This window comes from Marmota marmota, unplaced genomic scaffold, assembly GCF_001458135.2.
Source record: "Marmota marmota marmota unplaced genomic scaffold, marMar, whole genome shotgun sequence".
NCBI classification, from domain to species: domain Eukaryota; kingdom Metazoa; phylum Chordata; class Mammalia; order Rodentia; family Sciuridae; genus Marmota; species Marmota marmota.
This window is the reverse complement of record NW_026000224.1, coordinates 4,205,676-4,214,008: the sequence shown is the minus strand read 5'-3', so window position 1 is coordinate 4,214,008 and position 8,333 is coordinate 4,205,676. Positions and strand designations below refer to the sequence as shown.

At 54.2% G+C, this 8,333-nt stretch overlaps 1 long non-coding RNA gene across 1 annotated transcript; it reads right to left on the bottom strand.

Moving 5' to 3' along the window:
- Nucleotides 1–2,743: 2,743 nt before the first annotated feature.
- Nucleotides 2,744–6,995, bottom strand: LOC125613241. The gene is made up of 4 exons (XR_007343754.1): nucleotides 6,511–6,995; nucleotides 4,822–6,401; nucleotides 3,599–3,710; nucleotides 2,744–3,401 (listed from the first exon to the last, which is right to left on the bottom strand). It is a non-coding gene; the product is annotated as an uncharacterized LOC125613241 (long non-coding RNA).
- Between the last annotated feature and the right edge of the window lie 1,338 nt (nucleotides 6,996–8,333).

Here is an 8,333-nt window from a genome sequence, read left to right as displayed (position 1 = left end):
GTATAAGAGACAGGAGAAGACATCTCAGTGCCCCCCCCCAGGCTCACAGGACCCATCCTGACCTGAGCCCACCTCCCGCCCAGGCCACTCTCCTCCCCACGGTCTCCTGGGGCCTGGCATCCGGCTGTGGTGCACTCCTGCAGTCCCCGAGTGCTGCATCCTGTCTTGGGCCCTGCCCTGCAACTTGCAGTTCTTCCAAGGGAAAGGCCCTGGCCCTGCCTCCCCAGGGACTCAGCCGGCTGCAGTCCCTCCAGCTCCCTGGCTGCCTGCTCTGAGGGTCTCTGTCCTTCCCAAGGCCAACCCACACCGGCTTCTAACCTCTCCTACATGGCAACCTGGAAACTACTAAAAACTCACACTGAGCAGACCTTTGTTAACTGGCTTATGATCCAGTCGAGAACCTTTTAAGGGCAAGATTATTTAATACCTCTTTGTATCTCTGACTCCAACAGAGTCAGAGTATGGCTGAATTCATGCGATGTTCTCATTGTACCCTTTGGAACAAAGATGGGATGGACATAGACCCATGCCTTCTGTGTATCTATTGTGGATTCAATCAATATTTGTTTGACAAGGTTTGTGTATTGGGCACTATGCTCAAGATATTGTAGTTGCTTTGTTTTGTTTTTGTTTTTTAAATCATGAACCCACTTGGTATGGCAGTGCATGCTTGTGATCCCAGCAACTTGGAAGGCTGAGACAGGAGGATCTCAAGTTCAAGGCCAGCCTGGGCAACTTAGACCCTATATCAAAATTAAAATGAAAAGGACTGAGATGTAAGGACTGGTTAAGCATTTATGGGTTCAATCCCCAGTACCCGGTAGAAGATGGACACTGTAGTGGAGCATGCAGAAGTCCTTTACTCCACTTACGGGCTCCGGAGTGAGCCCTCATTGTCTGTTCACGCTGGTGGAGGTGGGAGGCTTAGGGGGCTGCAGACAAAGATTTGTTGCTCTCAGCCCAGGAAACAGAACTCATCAGCAGGTCACATGGTCCCCTTTGCCCCCCAGAGCCAGGGCAGGGATGTAGCCAAGACACCACAGGACACGTGCTAGGCACAAGTCACAGCCAAGGGACACTGAGCCTGGGGACCCACTGTTCTACAGTGAGGAGTTCTGCACCTTGTCTAGAGGGAGCGTGGCCTGGTCCCTCAAGGCCGCCTCACTCTATGCACAACCTGGGATATGATCCCGGGAAGAGCAGGCTGACACTGCATTCTTGGTACACCTGAGACAGGGAGGAAAACGGACTGCAGCCCCTAACCTTCATTCTGAACAGAGACAGGCAGTGCCCTGACCCACTGAGAGGGACCGCAGACTGGTGACATTTCCTTACCCTCTATGTGGCCTTGTCCTGGCTCAAACCACTCCACCCCTGAGGCAAACCACCCTGCCCCTCTGCAGGCTTGAAGCAGCAGCTGCAGGGTGGTCAGGGCCACAGAGCAGGAGGGCAAGACGTCTGCCTAGGCCAGCTGGTCAGACCCTGAGCGCCCCACCCGGGAGAAAAGGGCACCTCACCCAGCAAGCTGTTTTCAGGCAAGGCCCCTCGTTAGCACCTAGCACCAGCTCCCAAAGAGTCTTGAGGCTTCTCTCCAGCTTCCTCGGGGACTGCCTGTGCTCACTAAGGACTGTTAACCTGGACTTTTGCAAAAATAAATAAATAAAACAATAAATAGATCATAAAGATAAGCTATGATAACAGCTTATCTTAACTGTATCAGAGAAGAACCAGATTTCATAGGCTATTCCAATAAGCCCACATTCTGGAGGCTTCTGCATCCCTAATCCACCTAGCCTAATCCAATCTAGCCATGGCCCTGAGAGATATCCTCCTGCCATCTCTCTCTGAAGCATGACTAATTGAAGCTTCCAGAGGTGAGATAGGGGTTGGCTTTTTGCATTTAATTCCCTAAACATACTTAACTCTAAAGGGCTAGGCTGCCTCCCGGTGATAACTGTGAAAAAGTCGTACAGGGATTCTTCATTTGAATTAAGTAGTGGCACCTGCAGATCTGTGTGTGGATCTGTGCTAACAGACTGCAGAAACAAGCTTGCTTCCGAAGTTGAGTGTAGCTGATCATAGCTGCAGAAAGGCATTTTCAGCCTCAGGCAGAAGAAAGTGGGGCTCCTGGATGAGTACCCTGACAGCTCTGCAGCCTGAGTTCCTCGGCAGAGGGCGCTGTGCTGACCCACCTCTCTGCTCCCAGGAAGCCAGAGCTGTGAAGTGCTGTGACTCAGCACCAGCTCCCAGGATAACAATCACAATAACAAGCCATTATCTTTTCCATGCTTTGATCTTGTTCAAGAATGTTGACTAAACAGAGATTGGCAGAACAACACGCTGTTTCTGGATGTGAGCATTTTGATACAAGCCACCAGTTCAGCTGTCCTGTGGAATGTGAGGAGTCTCTTGTTTCCTGTAATGAGCATTCTCCTCTGAACTGCGGGGCTTTGACGGGAAAGCAAACTCCAGGGGGATTAATAGGGAGCCAGCCTGGTGCTCAGAGTAGGAAATGACTGAACCCCCCCCCCCCCAGGGGGAGCACCCTGTGCCGGGACATCTGCTCCCTGTGGTTCTGGGCCTCTGCCACCACCCATCAAGAAGTCCCTCCCGCAGGGCCATGTGGTGAGTGTGGGGACCAGAGGGGACCCGTGGCCTGCTGCCAGGGCCTGGCGGGGTGTCCACAGACACTCCAGTGCTCTGCCCCACACAGGCCTAGTTCTGGAGCTCAGTCGTCAGGTAATTGGATTATTTGAGCCATTTGCATATTGACAGACAAAGGCACAGAGGAGGGAGGAGACACATCGTCTAGATCAGAAAACGTGGGAAGGGCACTGCTTTCCCTTCGACTCTAGCCAAAGCTTGGCCTCAAGGTCAGAGTAGGCAAGAACGTTCCCAGCTTTTGACTGGTTTAATTGGGGCGGGACTCAATGGTGTGGGGCTAAAATAAATCTGGCTCAGAGCACATCCTGCCGCTCCCTCAAGGCAGCTGGTTCCTCCTGAAGCTCCCACACCCCCTACAAAACCTCTTTCCGTGGAAAGCAGGCCTGCCGACTCTCCACCCAGGACCCAGACCCCCTGTCCCCAGGCAGGGCTGATGTCTCGGTGACTTGTCTGTTTCCACAGTTGGAGAACATTAAGGTCTGGGCTTACAGTGCTCTATCCAGTTGAGCTAAGCAATTCAGAGTGGCCTCTAATTTATGATCCTCAGCACCCAACACATTCACTACCCGATTTAGTAGCAGGTTTAAAACAAAACAAAACAAAACAGCCCCCAGCTGGGCTCCCATGTTGGCTCCACCCACGCGCCTGCCAGGAGGGTAGCTGGAGTAGCACAGCCAGGCCCTTGATCCTCACTGTCATTTTTCATATGTAATAATTAACATCCAATTGAAAATTATCTGGAAAAAATTTTTTAAAAGGAAAAATTTACCAAATCCAAGAGAAAAACACCTGCATTAGAAAAAGACCGGGTGGGCCCTAGTTCCCCCAGGCTGCCCCTGCCCACCTGGCCCAGGTGCCCTCTGCCCTGCCTCACCACTGGTTTTCTCTGGATGTCCCAGCTGTATAATCTTCTCATCCCCTGACCCTTTCTCACCTTCTCCTCTGCAGTGCATGAGACACTCTAGAGTTGTTTCTTCACCTGGGCATTTTTCAAAGATGGGGCTGGGCACGGTGGCACACACTTGTAATCCCAGTGGCTCAGGAGGCTGAGGCAGGAGGATGGCAAGTTCAAAGCCAGCCTCAGCAACTGTGAGGTGCTAAGCAACTCAGTGAGACCCTGTCTCTAAATAAAATGCAAATTAGGGCTGGGGACAGGGATCAGTGGTCGAGTGCCCCTGAGTTCAATCCCCAGTACCCCCCCCCCAAAAAAAAACAGACCCCGGGAATTCCAGGGGTGGAAGCCAGGGGGGTAGTTCTTTAAGAAGGTGTGGGACTACATTCAAGTACCCAGTGAACAGATGGCAAATTGTACAGAGAATGATAGTAAGAGGACCAAGTATGAGATCTAGAAGTGAAAAAGGAGGGGTGGAAGACAGAACTCTACTCAGCACAACAGAGAAGGTGAGGAAGGGCCGGGAGATGAGAAGAGCACTCAGCCGAGACATGCGGAGAACACCAGCAGTACAGCAGGGCACAGGGCACCTGGGCCAGATGGGCAGGTGCAGCAGGGCAGGGGGCACTGGGCCAGGTGGGCAGGTGCAGCCTGGGTGGCTCTAGGGCTGAAAAACCAGCCTCTACCTCAGAGCAAAGCCTGTCCAAGGAAGGGACATCACCTTTGTCCTTGGAAAGACCCACAGAGCACTCCTAGGCACATTCCCACCTGCTAAGTTGTTTATCTACAAGTAACAGGAGAGATCTGCTGTGCCAGGTGTCCCTGACTCAGTCAAGCTAGGTGACCCCCTAGCAGCCACCAATCAGCATGAGACAGGGAAATACCTGGGATGCCAGATGACCCTCCCAGTAGTTTATGGTGGTTGATAACGTGTTGGGAAACCATGTAGTTCAGCACGTACACCTCTTTTGGCTTAAACCAATCAGTTCAGATGAATCCCCCTCTTGTAGTAACCAATCACCCCTACCCAACTTGTTCCTGCCAGTGAATGTGCTAATCATGTTTTAGAGTTGTTATTTGATTTTCCCGCGGTGTGTGATGATTTGCTAAGAGATGCTATGATGTATGTGGGGGTCCCTGCCTTCTCCAAAGAATGTATAAAACTGCTGCAAACCCTGGGCTCGGGGCCCCTCAGCGTCACCAGTTGCTGTGTGTGCACATGGAGGACCGAGCTAGCTCGAAATAAACACCTCTTTGCTGCTTACATCGATCTTGGTCTCTGGTGGTCTTTGGGGGGTCCCGAATTCGAGCATAACAGGGCCCAGAGGAGGAGGGGGGGGTCATGGAGAAGACAAGACCGAGGGCCTCCCAGAGGCTGATGGCAGACGTCAAGCCAGGCTTTCAGGAGGCCTGAGAACACTCAGATGGGGGAGTGTCCAGAGCTCACACCTGGACAGAGAGAAAGACGTCAGGGGCAGCCAGGGAGAATTCGAGAATGCGGAGAATGCACTTAGGCAGCAGAAACACTGGGCCAGAGGGAGCGGGCGGGTGGGGCAAGCCCTGACCAGGAGCATGGGCCAGAAGATGCCTGCCAAGCTGACACGCCCTCCCCACGCTCAGCCCTTCCCTCTGGTGGGGGCAACTTGTGGTCCAGGCCGGGAGGCGGCTGCCAGGTGGAGGTGGGGATGCAGAGCTGAAGGTCCCCACCATGCCCGCCTGCGTGTGACTGTTTCTCAAACCCACAGTGCCTCTGAAGCCAGGGCACTGGTCACCTGGAGCAGCTCGGCCACAGGTGCCATCAGGCAGAGGCCAGGTCCTCCTCTTGGGAACGGGGCCTCGACCTCTGAAATCCGGGGAAACGGAAGCCTCGGGCATGCAGGGGCAGCTGCCAGCCTCTTGGGCTCTTCCAGTTTTCGTGTTTGAGGCCCCACACATGGTGGCCGGCACAGAGAGCCTCTCCTGGTGGGGTGTGGGGTGTGGTTCCAGCGTGACCACAGAGAACAGCTGCTTTTTCACTTCTGCCTTCCAGAGCTTGTGAGTTTGTTTACCTCCAACAGAAAGCAGAAGCCATCTGGGGAAGAGCTTGGGGACAGGAGATTTCAGATTAGCTAAGTCATCACAGAAGTCACCATGGAGGGAAAAATCACAGGGAGGAAGACCCGGGTGTGACCCCCTTGAGCCATCACAGTGACATAAAAGGTGACTTTTCTATCATTTCGCCAGTCGACGCTGCTCCGCTTGGGAAATGTGGCTTCTCAGGAAGATCAGGCAAACCTTTCAGCTTGGTGAGAAGGCACTTCTACATGGGTGATGCCGTTGGGGTTCAGCCTGGCTGGTGGGGACCCAGAGCCCAACACAACAGCCCCCCAAACTTTCACTTTACACAGAAAAGCAGTCTGGGAAAAAGTCACCAGGGTGAAGGTCAAGCGTGAGGACTGGGAACAGGTTTGCAAAGGGCAGCCTCCTGGGGAGAAGGTGAAGGCCGGGCCCTGGGTGTGCTGCAGGGTCCTGCAAGTGGGCAGGAGGCACTGAGACAGCATCGAGTGACAAGTGGCGCGCTGAGGTGCTGGGCATTACGGAGGGCCTGGCACAGATGGGCAGAGCGCAAGGGTAGCCGGAGGACCGTCTTCCCAGGATGTGCATCTTGACCTGGAAAAACAACCTCGAGGAAAGCCAGCGGCTCCCTCTGGCCTGCCCGGCCCACAGTGAGCCCTGAGCAAGCCTGGGGCAAATGGCCCAGCGTGGGCGAGGGAATTCACCTGGCCTGTTCTGCGGTGAAGACTCTCAGAGTGCCAGCTGTCCTCAGAGCCCATGGCCGTCCCCAGCCAGCCCCTGATGCACTCACCTCAGGCTGGCTCGGGCTTGGTGCCTTGGCAGAAGACCTCCTGCCTGTGCATGATTTGCCACCACCCAGGGGCCCAGAGTCTGGAGGCTGGGCCGGAGCAGGCCCACACCTCAGGCCATGAACTTGACAGCGAGACCTCTGCTCCTGTGCCCGCACTTCCCTGTGGCACCACAGGCATCACCACCGCAGGCAGGACAGGAGGCTCTCGAAGGTGGCCCCACCAAAGCAGGCCCCAGGCCTGCGCCAAGCGTGGGACCCTGGCTGCTGGCTGACAGGCCACCCTGTCCCCTTCTCTTCCTGTTTTGCTTCCACCCACCCCAACCTTTGCCCTTTCCCATCCCAAATGAGGAGAAACCAGGAAAACAAGGCTGCTGGAGCCGAGCAGAAGACAGGACGCAGTACGGACGGGCACTGTATCCCCAGGTGGAGACACGTCACCCCTGTGGCCTCAGCAGAACCACTGACCAAGCGCCTTCCTTCTGCTGGAACCAGCTGTCTCCCACCCACCGATTAACCCACATGCCACGAATCCCAGGGGCAGCGTCAAGAGGGCCTGAGGTGCCCCGGGGGCTCTCCGGGATCCACCCACCCAGACCTGGCCCCTAGGTGGGCAGAGCTGCTGTCCTCATGTGAAGGAGCACCCAGAGACCCTGATGGGCTGCGTGACCACCAAGTACTGCTTTATTGTAGGTCCCCATGCACACAACGACCGTTGCTCCTGTTTATAAAATATATGCACTCCAAGGACACGAGTCATGGTTAAGACACCTGGAGGTGCGATCTTTAGCTCAAACACACAATGGCGCTTCTGAACTTGAGCTCACTATGAACAGCCATCACCTCGCGCAAGGCTCCCGGCCTACATCGTCTCACGAGGTGTCAGCAGATGACCCGAGGCAGGTGGAGACCCCTCACCACCCGACACTGGCCATCATTCCTGAAAGATGTCAGGCATGTCGCTCAAAGTAACAGGCGTGAGTTTATTAGAAGGAAAGGAAAAGGGAAAGGGGCTCCATCAAGGGAGAGAGTGGGTCCTCTCAGGAAGGAGAGGGTAGCATGCCCCTCCTGCACTCCATTTTTTTAAAAATGTTTTTTTAGTTGTCAGTGGACCTTTATTTTATTTATTGATACGTGGTGCTGAGAATTGAACCCAGTGCCTCGCACATGCCAGGCAAGTGCTCTGCCTCTGAGCCCCAGCCCCATCCCTGCACTCCGTGGTTATTGGGGGTCCCAGGGAAGTTTCCAGGGAGTCCTGCCCAGGTCCACCTCTGGACTTTTGATTGACAGCAGGATGAGATCAGACTTTAGAGTCCCCATGGCCATGACAACTCTAAGTCACTGTGGCCCATGCTGACCAGTTCTAATTCTTACAGATTTTATGGTTAGGAGGAATTATCCTTATCTCCTTGGGTTCTGAGATCTGGTCTGTAATAAAAGGGCCAGAAAGTCTCTCTCCCTTCTGGGTAACTTAAGTTCTTATTAGCATTTCAGGCCTGCATTTCCCTGTTATAGGTTGAATTATGTCCTCCATAAGAAAGATACATCAGAGTCCCCACTCCTGTGCCTCAGAATGTGCTTTATTTACAAATAGGGCCCTCAGAGAGGTCAAGTTAAAATGAGGTCAATAAGCCTGGCTCAGTGGCCCGTGCCTGCAATCCCAGCTGCTCAGGCCTCTGAGGCAGGAGGATCAAATGTTCAAGGCCAGCCTGGGCAACTTAGACCTGACACAAAATAAAAAATAAAAAGGGTGGGGTCTGGCTCAGTGGTAGAGCAACCCCTGGTTCAGTTCCCAGTAACCCCCTCCACCAGAAAAGGTCAGTGACGGTTCTCCAGAGGGTTTGGTACAGGCTTGCAGAGCTAGAGCGCCACGTGAGCCATCCCTAGAGCCTCCAGAGGAAGCGTGGCCTGCCCATACCTTGGTGGTGGACTTGT